Source organism: Glycine max, chromosome 14 (assembly GCF_000004515.6).
Source record: "Glycine max cultivar Williams 82 chromosome 14, Glycine_max_v4.0, whole genome shotgun sequence".
NCBI classification, from domain to species: Eukaryota; Viridiplantae; Streptophyta; class Magnoliopsida; order Fabales; family Fabaceae; genus Glycine; species Glycine max.
In genome coordinates, this window is record NC_038250.2 from 29,298,051 (window position 1) to 29,309,977 (window position 11,927).

An 11,927-nucleotide genomic window follows, 5' to 3' on the forward strand; every position below is an offset into this window, starting at 1 on the left:
AAAGCAAAGTACATTAATGACATACAAAAACATACAAAAACAATCATAACAAAATTAAGAATCAAAAGTTTATGAAAAACTTTCGTACATGTGATAATGATCAATATAGTGTCCAAGAACAAATGTCGTGATCATGATGCAAACAACTAGATAAATAATGCCTACAATTTAATATTTCACTGCTAGGTGACATATAACACAAACTTCGATATATCAACTAAAATTACATCATATGTATAAAACTGACTTTTGAAATACTCCCAATTACATACCAAGAGCAGCAGAGAAAGCCAAGTGCTTTGGTTTAGCTCCTTTGAAAAATAAGTAGGTAAATCATCATGTAACACCAATGGATTTAGGTAATGTATTTCTGAGCAACTTGCTTAAGGTAATGTATTTCTCATGATTTTTAATCCTTAAGGTTTTGGGGTTAGGATACACTAGTAGCTTTAAGTTGTTGTTATCATACATTTAGACTATCAATTTTTCTAAAATGATGTGATCACGATACATTTAGACTATCAATTGGGGTATTGGTCTAGGTTTTTATCATTTGGCAGAATGTGCTAATGACTTGACAAAACTAGAGAAAAGACGTGTGTCCCTGTCATTAACTTTAGCTATCATCCAGTATAGACATTATCCTGGATTATAGATGTTGGATCAAGTGGTCTCAGAATAATTAAGAAGGGGGGGTTGAATTAATTATTCCTAAACCTTTACTAATTAAAAATTTACTCTTCTAAGGCTTTTACTATGTTGTTAAGTAAATGAAGAATAGAAAAGAAACTTAATCAAAAGTAAAAGCAGGAAATAAAGTGCACAACGGAAATTAAAAGAGTAGGGAAGAAGGAGACAAACACACAAGAGTTTTTATACTGGTTCGGCAACAACCCGTGCCTACATCCAGTCCCCAAGCGACCTGCGGTCCTTGAGATTTCTTTTCAACCTTGTAAAAATCATTTTACAAGCAAAGATCCACAAGGGATGTACCCTCCCTTGTTCTCTTTGAACAACCTAGTGGATGTACCCTCCACTAGAACTAATCCACAAGAGATGTACCCTCTCTTGTTCTCAGTCAACAACCCAAGTAGATGTACCCTCTACTTGTACCACAAAGGATGTACCCTCCAATGTGTTAAGACAAAGTTCTTAGGCAGTTAAACCTTTGAAACTTTGTGAATGGGGATACAAAAGAATTTTCAGGCGGTTAGTCCTTTGAAATCTTTTGTATTTGGGAAAGGGAAGAATCAAAAGAATTTTCAGACTGTTTCGTTTTGAATTCTTTAACAAGGGAGAAGGGAGACACAAAATAATTCAGGCAGTTAGTCCTTTGTTCTTTTTGAAAAGGGAGAAGAGAGACACAAAAAGAATTCAGGCGGTTAGTCCTTGGCGAATTCTTTTTGGCAAAGGGAGAAGGGAATGAAAAAGATGAATAGCACAATTTTCAAGGTTTGAAAAACCAGAAAACTTTGGAAAGCTTTTGGCAAAAGGAAGCAGAAGAAGTTCAAAGAGATTCAGAAATCAAAGTGGAAAAGTTGTTGTCAAAAGAATTGTTGAATGAATTATATTGAAATGCAAATCAAAGTGTTGCTTTTATAGACTTTTCATGTCTGGTCAAGAGAACCATTAGAAGAGTTATAACCTTTAGAAAAACTTAAAAAAACATTTGGAAAAGTTACAACTTTTAGAAAAAACTTGAAAACTATTGGAAGAGTTACATCTTTTGATTTTGTTCAGAAACTATCACTGGTAATCGATTGCCAAATTAGTGTAATCGATTACACAAAGCTTTTTTGTGAAAGGATGTGACTCTTCACATTTGAATTTGAATTTCAACGTTCAAACACATTGGTAATCGATTACCAAATCATTGTAATCAATTACAACATTTTGAAATCAATTGGAACGTTGTAAATTCAGTTGAAAACTTTTTGAAAACCATTTTGCTACTGGTAATCAATTACAATAATCTAGTAATCGATTACCAGAGAGTAAAAACTCTTTGGTAAAAGGTTTTGAGAAAAAATTCATGTGCTACTTAGTTTTTGAAAAAACTTTTTAATACTTATCTTGATTGAGTCTTCTCTTGATTCTTGAATCTTGATCTTGATTCTTGGAACTTGAATCTTGAAACTTGATTCTTGAAATCAAATTTCCTTTTGAACCTTGAAGTGTTCTTGATTCAATCTTGAACTCATTCTTTGATTCTTGAAGTCATCATCTTTGTTAACATGAAGTGTTCTTGACTTTTGAGCTTTTTGTCATCATCTTTGTTATCATCAAAACTCCTTGAATCAATCTTGATTCATCATGAAGCTTGCTTCTACAATAGAATGCTATCCTACACTTGGAGTAGCTATATTATCTTGGACTTGGACTTTTCTTTATTTGTTACCTAATTATAGATAGCTATGACTAGCCTACTCTCTTGGTACACAATACAAGTTGTTACCAAAAGAAAAAGAAAAATGGTTGTTGGGGAGTATACTTGTTTTCCAATGGTAGTCATTATATGCCCTTTCAATGCCAATACTAAAAGCAAAGTAATGACATTGGGTTTATACTTTTTATAGAGGGCTGTAGTGCAGTTTCTGAAAGGGATCAAGTGGTCCAACCAAATAATCCTATTTCATTACCCTAATTGTGTCTCATACGATTCTGCAACCACAAAGTTGTAGATTTCGGCATTAGCATAGAGGGACAACGTTTTGTGTCAAAGCCAAAACAAGTTAAAGAAGATTTTGTTATGGGTAAGAGATTGATACTAGAGATGCTTGAAGTATGAACCAAATGGGCAAGCAACAATTGGGGAAGTGGAGGTAGAGCTTGAGCATGCTTTGCTGTTGAGGAACAATTGGGGAAGTGGAGGTGGAGGTGGAGCTAAGTTTAATTGAGATATCTCTAGCTTTTGTAGTGATCCTTGCTTTTAGCATTTTGATTGTATCTAGAGTTGTTGTTGTAATTAACTTGAACTAGTATAAATGAGAAAGCAGTGAGGGCAACCATACAAAACAGAGCTATTGTCTTCAATTGTCTATGTCTAATCATAGAAAAATAACTGACAACTTTTAACAAAAAAAGAAAGCTTTAGGACATTATACAAATCATATCAATACTTAATGGCGCAAGTGATTGTTTAGTGGTTCAGCTTGTCCATTAGCTAGTGGTTCAGCTTGTCTATTAGCTGCTGATGCATGAGGACTGAGGGGGGCTGAAGTTTGCAACCACTTTAGGAGGATTCTGCAAACCATTGAATTGGTTTGAGAGTTTGTGGAGTTGAAATGTGGAGAATAAATAGAACTAACTCAGTTGTTATTGGAGATGAAGGAAAGAAGAATGAGCCGAGTATATATAGGGAGATAAATTGGTGAAATGGGTTTATCAGTCCTTGCACCAGAGATTTCTCTTTCCTCTTTGTCTGATTCACTTGTTTCTTGGGCAGAAACAACATGGGCAGTGAACATGACATCTTTCGCAGAAGACAAATTTGACATTCTTAAGCACAACAATCTGAATTCTGCCAAAGAAGGAAGGGGATTTTTGGTGATTCAAAATGGGGTCAATGAACAAGTTCTGTACATGCATTGGAGTGGAGCTACATCCACAATATTGGATAATTGTGCACTGTACTATGATAGTATAGGGGAATTCCATGCCATGGAAAATCAGAAGATCAAATTTGGGCTGGTGATTCAAGAGATGGGGGATGCTGGCCTTAAGCCAATTGCTTTTGCTTATAGACAAACAGATGGAGAACAACTTGAGCAAGAAGAACTAATCTTGCTAGGACTGATAGGTCTCAAATGCACTACTAGTCTTGAATCCATAAAATCAGCTTTTGGAAAATCTCAGAAATGATGCAAATATACAGATCAAACTGGTCTCGGAGGATGACATCATGGAAGTGAAAGCCATAGCTTGTAGACTAGGACTAGAACATGGTATTGTGCTCGAAGGAAGAAAACTTAAAGATTTGAATGAGGAAGCTATTAGACAAAGTGGATCAGCCCATGTAATGGCAAACTTCCATCCTGAAGACAAACTTCTATGATATAGTGCTTGCAAGACAAAGGTAAGGTAGTGAAATTCATTAGAACAAGGTTGATGACTAATCATACTTTCAGTTCTAAAGGTAGATGATGTAGCTGATGTAGCTGATGTAGTCTACATTCACTGGTCAGAATATGGAATGGTGGCTGCATTGAACAATAAATATACATGTCTGCCTCGCATTAATAATACCATGTTTTGTTCATGGGTTATGTGTAGAAGAAGCTTATTCTGTTAGTTTTTTTAGCTCATGGGTTCTGTTTTGGGCAAGTCAAAAGTGTAACCTAACCTAAAAACCTCACCCTCGAGTAGAAAAGAATAATTAACCCGGAGAATAATTGGTTTTAGTATGCAATGAACTGAGCCATGGAACAATGTACATGTACATAGCAACTTCAATCACACATTGAAATTGTGCTTCCTCAATTTTCAAGTAATTAATTAATTAAACTAAGTGGCCTAGGTTCGATTAGGTGATTTCTTCTTAACTGCTAGATGATTTGTTTTGCATCCAAATCAGGTTTATCTCAATTGTTGGACAATCAAGCTATATGACTTTCAAAATTTTTGTCATCTTCTTAAAAATATTAAAAACACAAGATGTAGTATTTACTTTTTATTTGCTCTTTAAATTAACAAGTAGCACCATCCATTGAAGGCCTCTACCCAACCCATGTTCTATGGACAGTCTTTTTCCCAAAGGTTAAAAGCTTATCCCTAGTTTGCCCATTACATGACAAATTTAAATCTGCCACGCTCAATGCCCCCTAGTAAATTCTTTTGCACATTCTTTGACAATTCGGATGATGTGGTCCACCAAACTGTATTCAATCCCTCTATGCTTTTTTCCTTCTTAGTTCTTCATATGTACATAGTTCCCTAATCTATATATCCCACATTAAAGAGACTTTAATTTCAAAACATGCGGGTTAACACATTTAGCGATCATATTTGTGGATCTAAACGCATGTATTGTATTCCACAATAGAACAAATAAAACAAATTTAATTACAGACATTTAGTATTTTGTAAAATTACTTCACAGAACTAAAAGACATAATGAGACTGACAGAGTTGAATCTTTCCTAGTTTGGTCACAATATCACAATATATGTGGCACATAAACTATGGAACACAAGCACATGATCATGATGTCTTGTGTGTAGTCAAAACAAATGTATGGGCAGGTTCAGCTCACACCACCATTGACTTCATATATGACTACGTCCTAAGTTTTCAATTGAGGCCAAGGCGCCATCACACTCTCCTAAGTCCTAAATATATCACACCAAATAATTTCATATTTTCACTTGGCCAATGGTCACAAACCCAATGGCCAACCTTGTGATGCTAGGAAGATATGAAGGACTCAAGATTCTAAGAGAAAGGAATGCAGAATATGGCTTAAATGAGGTAATTAATTTATCATAGGGGCAATTGCTCATCATTGTTATAAAACTTAAGGGCAGGGGCAATATGCTTCATATTCTCATCATTGGTTTCATATTTGGTATCAATCTAATAGAACTGTGTAATAGGGGCAATTGCTAGAAATAAATAGAGGTAATTAACTTATCATACTAGTATGAATAGGAATACCTCAAGCAGCCTTCAAAGAATAGGGTAGTCCTGCTGGTCTTCTTCTTTACCTTGGGATTGAGGATGACCTAGTGAAACAATAACAACAGTAACATAAATGTGTAAAACCCTATTTATAGCATAACAAACTCTCTGGGTGATTGGAATTAAAGGGGAAACACTAAAACACAGTCGCAAAGAGGTAGAACTAGTGTTTATAAAACTCAATCAGATCAACACTGACCTTGAACCATAGCTAGTTTGAAGAGCAAAGAATGCTTTGGTACCAATGGAATGGTTGCAAGGAAAACAACGAATGTCCTTCGGGTCAAAGTGTGAGACAGATACGAGATGAAATTACAACTTTCCTAAATAGATCAAACAATGTATTATAACAGTGAAAGTACAACTTTCCTAAACAATGCCAGTTGCGAGCGTCATTCAGACACAATGGCAGTGACGAGATGAATTTTTTGGAAGCAAGAAACTTACCAAGACTAGACCATGAGCGCAACGATGGCCTGAGGGTGGTTTTGCGAGACTGAGTGTGGGGGGTAAGAGACAATGGGAGTGACGAGGGTGGTTTGCGAGACTGAGCGCGAGCATAAAAGGGTTTCGGGTTTTTAATTTAAGTAAAAACACAACATCGATTTTTTTAAAAAAACCGATATTGACGTAACCTCATTAACATCGGTTTTTTCAAGAAACCGATGTTGACGTAACCTCATTAACATCGGGTTTTTTCAAGAAACCGATGTTAACATGACCTCGTTAACATCAGTTTTAGCATCGGTTTTTTGAAAACTAATGTTAACATCGGTTTTTGAAAAAACTGATGTTAGCATGACCTTGTTAACATCGGTTTTGACAAAATCGATGTTAATGAACTCATCTTATTTACAAGTATGCCACCACGTCTTTGTTAACATTGGTTTTTATGGTTCAATACATTAATACCAAGTGTTAAGTAAAATCAGGCGAATAATATATGTGAATTTTTACTTATTTAGTTTGTTTTAACAATGAAATAAGCATGGTGAGAAGTATCTCCATCAATTTTGGAGAAAATTTGAGTTGATTTGATATATTAAATAATTTTAAAGATAAAATTTCAACTTATGTGTAGAATTCAAAATTTACCTTGACAACATGGTGTGGTAAATGCATTTGGCATTTGTAAGTATATACCTAGACTCATAGATACAAGATTATGTTTAAACTTATATATATATACACACGTGCACACTATATCATTGTTGAAAATTTGTTTTTATATATTTATTCTTTGTTTTGTTTTCTTTTGGTTTAATCTCTCTCTCTTGGTTATTTCAGGATTCCAAAAATAGATAAATGACAATTAAGAGATTATTGATAAACTAAGAGGGTTAATAATTGAGTGGGTTCGAAGAAGGATATTAAGTTATTCTTAGGTAAATTGATGTTCATGTCCCTATTGTTTTTAGGAAAAAAAACAATTCTTCAGCTACTTAAATTCATGTTTTTACAAAGGGATCTCACGATGATAAAGCCTTTCTAGCCTTGTTCTAGTGGTTGTGCAAACTTATGCTTTTATTGGACAAACTAGCATCCCAAAAATCACCAAGGGAAGGATCCACTTGGCTAACCTATAACTAATATATGAATCCTAAGAACATATAAATTTTTGTGTGTGCCTTAAGAATTGCCACGTAATGTTTAGACATTATCATCTTCCTAGAGAGATATCACAAAAATCAAGGGCAAATGGTATGTTTTCAAGTTCATAATATATTTAGATAGAGTGGCAACATTTTTTCAACTTCATATTCCTCTGTTGCATTAATGACATGTGTAGTTATATCTAAGCATGCTCACTATTTTAAAGCTTCATTTTAGCATTGTTGTACCAAATACTAGTATTTTTTATTCCATGGAAAATAGGATATTAAATATGAATATCTATATTGTAACACCCCAATTTTCCATGTATGTGTGGTAGACAGTGTTATTGCTTTGTTGTGCAATTGGGTAGTATTTTTAGACTATTGAAATGGTAAAAAATGAGATGTCACCATAGGATACCTAGGCATTGTTAAGCTCTTACTTAAGTTTTTAAGATAAAATCTAGAATGAATAAGCATAATTCAAAGAAATCCTCTAATCAATAATGGTCAACTCATTAATGACCTAAATGTTAATAATTGGATTTTGGTCTAGAAATAGAAATTTAGAAGCTTGAAAGAAAATCAATAATTAATGCAAGTAAAATTAGAAATTAAGTGGGGATAATTAAGGTTGATTAATGGTGGTCTAGATTTTAGAGGATTAGAAAAAGGGTAATTAAGTCATAAGAGTTTTAACGGGAGGGTATTTTCGTAAATGACTATATAACTAGTTTAAAAATAGAATTTTAGTTTAATTAGTTGGTGATTAATTAAAGTGTCTAATCATATGATGTAGAATAATTAAAATAAGTTAGAGTTGTAATACCCTAAAAAATTACAACTCAGACCGACAGAGAAACTCTGTGTTGTGTCTTCTATGTTTGTGAGTATTTAATTGTTGTAATTATATGCTTTTAATTATAGATTTTCATGTTGTGTGTGTGTGTGTGTGTGTGTGATTGGTTTAGTAAAGCTTGGCAGATAAATAGAAATTATGTGAACTAGATTTTCATCTGTGCAAGAATTGCATTGTACATTGAGTTGCAGTGTAATTTGTCTTTGTGTGAGTAGACTATGTGTGAGGTTTACTCCGTGTCCATATATCCCTAGGGAAATTAGCACAATAAACTAGGAACTTAGAACATTCATCTAGACATTTAAGATAGGATTTATCAGTTTTGGCAAAAGCATTTTTTTTACCATTTTTGCTTATGTTTACTTTGGCCATTTTTGGTTAAAATTTCAGAAGGCAGAATGCACATAAATAGCATGACTTGACACGTTCACCATGGCTTTCCATTAGTCATTTATATTTTCAATTAAGCTTGTCAACTTAAGTCTAACAAAGTGTCATTTGGACAAAGCCTTAAACCTCACCTTCATGTCTTTTTAAACACCAAAGTGGAGCCCTTTCTTCTCCATTTGCATGAGCTGAACCAAGGGAGAGAGGAGTCCATTTCTTTCTTCTTCCAACCTTAATACAAGTGCTCTTGAGGTTCCTTCCATCAAAGCTTTGGTAAGGGGCTCTTAATCTTCTTTCTCTTATTGTTTTCCTTACCAAATTTATACAAGCTTCTCATTCATGGTCCCAAATTTCATTTTCATTCTTAGAAGTTTGAGACATCAAGGACCTGAGCCCCTTGTTCATCTGATCCATTTCATGTAACTTCATCAAGTTAAGGTAGGTCTCTCTAACTCTTGAACCCTATGATTGTTGTTAAACTTCCTTGAACATGTTGTCTTGAAATTTTCGTGCTTGCTTCCCTGTCTTGAATTTATGTTCTGAACTATTTTCCTTGGGTTTTTATGCCAAAAATGAGTTCTTTGCATGTTAAAGCATAGGGTTAGGCTTAAATTTCACTTAAATCAGAATTTCCTAGCAAAGGTTACGATCAAAACAAGTTTAAGTACCTTTGATAGAAAGAAAATATGTCACGAAATTAAATTGTGTTACAATAGCATGAACTATTTTTCTTAGAGTTTTGACCTCAAAAATGAGTTTTTTAGGTTTGAAAATATAGGATAGCATATAATATTTATGGAAATACAATTCCTGAAACACCTAGAACATTGAAAATAAGCTAGGAGCAAAACTTTATAAATTGGAGTGGCAGAGTAATTTTAGACAGCTTAGCATTGAAATCAAAGCCTCTGGAATTATTTATTTCTAGAATTGTTAATTTATTTTCTATTATATTGTTGAGATAACCACAAGATCTTATGCTGATGTATGTTCTAGAATTGTAATGATTCTCTGCTCATAAAATTATTGAAATGCATGCATGTATATTTATTATTGTTGTTGTTGAATGATAAGACCAACAGAGTGTGAACTCTAACAATTATATCTACGACATGCAAATTTATTTTCTATTATGTGTGTGTGTGTGTGTGTGTATGCATATTGCCATTTTTACAGGTTATGGTTTGTGTCTAAGGGTGTTTGACCTTTGGCAAATTGTTTGTTATGTTTGTTTGGATAGTTATAATTATAGTCATTATGTTGTCCAACTATTTTATGTAACAAGTGGTTTTACCACTTAAGGGGCCACAACTGATTCCCTAATAGTAGTACATAGGTCTGAGTCTCATCTTCCTTTCTATTTTGTTTTTATGTGTTTGTTGATGCACGTGCCACAAGGGCTATGCATGTGATGTAGTGGCAACAATCAAAAGGATTGGATAGAGATTAAGGAACCGCCAGTTCTATTTCCTTCGGTGAGAATGTGAGGTTACGTTGAGGAAGTGGATGATAGACAGATATACACTGGGGTATAGTGGGTGGAGAGGTTCAAGGAACCTAAGGGAATTAGTGAGTGGTGACTACCCAACTTTGCTACTCCTAACGAACTTCGAGACTATGATTTTTGAGTTGGAAGATGAAGGATCGGTGTACGATGTATGCATGTGTAGCGGTCAGTCCCGACTGTCATCCACATGATTTTGTAAGACCACTAAGACCTGGGAGCATTGGTGGCAGTGATTAAGCCCTATTGTGAATAAGTGTAATAGTTACGCGCTTAGGACACGAGAATGTTGTTTGTGTAGATAACCATGCGTGGTGGTTACATAAATTGTATGTTTTAGTTTTGTTTTTCTATTGCCTGTTGTTTGTGGCATTTGAGGAGCGGAGGACTGACCCTTGCAACCACCAATTTTAGGGGGAAGTCATGGAGCATTCACGGAGGATGTTCACATGAATCAGTAGATACCGCAACAGTTATACGGTGGAGGAAGAGGCGTGCCTCCACGCACACTTTGGTTACATCTGGGGCCAATTTTTGTTGTTAGACAAGCCCTAGATACCACCGATCACCACAGAGGCACACACTACATATCATGTTGCTTTCGAGTGTACTCCTTAGTGCGACATCAACCATGTTATTTCCTACTATGCTAACTTTGGATTCAAGCGATCAGGCAACCCATTGTGATTTTGGCAGCAATTCTTCGAGCATGATACTAACGGGTAGGCCACTAGATCACCCTTCTGTCAGAATATGGCCATCAAAGTCTACAAGGATGTGGGAGATTTTAGCGACAATGGGGATCTCACGCCATCCAAAATCGCTTTCTACCTAAGTGTTTACGGTGAAGAGATATCCAAGGGAGAGGCGGTTTCACCTCACGAGGAATGGGATTCCTCGGGGGATGAAAGCGACCATTTTGAAGATATGACTTCACCCTAGGTAGCTTGTGGGTCTTGGGTAGTGACTACTCTAAGTGTAGGATTGTTTTTCCTTTTTGATGTATAATTGGGGTGAGAAGATTTATATACTCAGTATTGTGATATTTTGTTGTATTAATCCTTTTGGTGATACTATAGAATATTTTGAGAGGTGATAGATATTTTATCTTTCTTACTAATAATTGTAATGACTTCGATACATCTATGTTTATATCTTAAGGGTTACTAAGGCTTAGTATTACCTATTTCTTTCAGTTTATCAACATTTAATTCTGTGAAAGTTATACTTTATTATAGCATTGGGTAAAGGTGGACAATATATGACAACAACTTTCAAAATGATTTTTAAATAGATAACAATTTTTTGACAATATGCTTTATTCATGAATATTTTAATTATATTTACATGCCTTGATCAAACACAATATATATATATATATATATGTGTGTGTGTGTGTGTGTGTGTGTGTGTGTGTGTGTGTGTGTGTGTGTGTGTGTGTGTGTGTGTGTTCCTTTTGTAACACTCCATTTTTTGTAAATAAATTAAAAAGGTTTTTTATTTAAAAATAAACAGTTTTAGAAAAATGATGAGGTTTTTGTAATTAAATAAATAAGGAGAAATAAATTTATTAATTAAAATAATATTTTGAAGGAAAATAAAAAGAATATTTTATTTATTCATTTGATAGGAAATAAAATAAAATTTTTGTTTATAAAATAATGAAAAATAGAGTAAATAATAGGCTGAGAGTATCCTAGATATAAATAGAGACATGTTAAGTCAGTTTTCAGCTTCTACGCTTCCTATTCCTCTCAATTTTGTTTTTCTTTCTCCCCTTCCCAAGATCCTCTTTTTTTTCACATATACTCAAATCTGTTTCAATAAAACAATGATCCCAGATTCATTAACCGTTGGATCATTTGTGAAAGTTGAGCACAAGGTTTGGAACTTAATTCCTCACAGA